The sequence below is a fragment of the Oppia nitens genome, unplaced genomic scaffold, assembly GCF_028296485.1.
Source record: "Oppia nitens isolate AA-2021 unplaced genomic scaffold, nextdenovo-longstitch-racon4-pilon3 scaffold43_pilon_pilon_pilon, whole genome shotgun sequence".
Classification (NCBI taxonomy): domain Eukaryota; kingdom Metazoa; phylum Arthropoda; class Arachnida; order Sarcoptiformes; family Oppiidae; genus Oppia; species Oppia nitens.
Genome location: NW_026533225.1, coordinates 913316 through 914485, shown reverse-complemented (window position 1 = coordinate 914485; position 1170 = coordinate 913316).

The following is a 1170-nucleotide window of genomic DNA, read 5'->3' as shown; positions in this document are numbered from 1 at the left end:
TATATAAATGTATCAGGCTAATAATAAACATACTATGTTTATTAACAATAGTAAATAGTATTATGCTATTTGATAAAGATACTGGATACTTTATTTAATAATATTAAACTACTAAAAATACTGGACATAAATATAAATTTCTACAACTATTGCATACCTGCGCTCATATGACATATATTATACAAACCATGACTGCATTGTTGACCCTATTATTGAATGGCCGACAAATTGTCGACCTATTGATCAGTGAACGCAATCATCAATATGTTAGCGATAGACGCGAAACACGTACCGGTATTTCAGTAGCAGTTATAACGGCTATGCTATGCATAATACCGGTACTGATTAAACTGTTGAGTCTGAAACTATATGGCCATCAGCTGACACTAACTGAATACATGTTATATATATTGTATTTACCTGTGCTGTCAACGATAAACTACTGGTATCGACACTGATTGTCTATAAATCCACAATAACTGGCCAACAATTACATCTAGACAAATTGATCAAGCTAAATAATTTTATCATGCTAACATTGTTGACAATTCGATAGATATTTAATTTAACTAATTTATTTAATCATAATAAAATAGTTAATACATTACTTGCATTTATAATAATGTCAAGTAATATATGTTTTAAAATATTTAATTTTTTCCCAATCAATAGACAATTGTTTTTAAAATGTTTATCATTGATACTATTATATGTTGTAATACTCATACAAACTAACATTTAAGTTAAATTAATTATTTTTTTTGTCATTGATAAATTGTTCTAAATTTTTAATTATATTTATGCTAATAAAATAATTATTGTATTTTTTAAAAATTTTTATTTATAATATTTATATATTTTTAAAAATAATTTTGATTTGTCAAACATTTTAATTTATTAAAAATTATTTTAAATATATTTATTGTAGATTAAGTTTTGTTAATATTTTTTTAACTTTTAATATTGATCATGTTTTATACTTAATATATTATTATTATTAATAATTATATACATGTTTATTATTGTTAATCTGAAATAATAATAATAATAATAATAATAATACAATACAAATAAATTATTATAAATTTATTTAGATAACAAATGATTTTATTATTAATATTTAGATATACAGTATATAATCATTTATATTTACATAAACCGTATTTAATT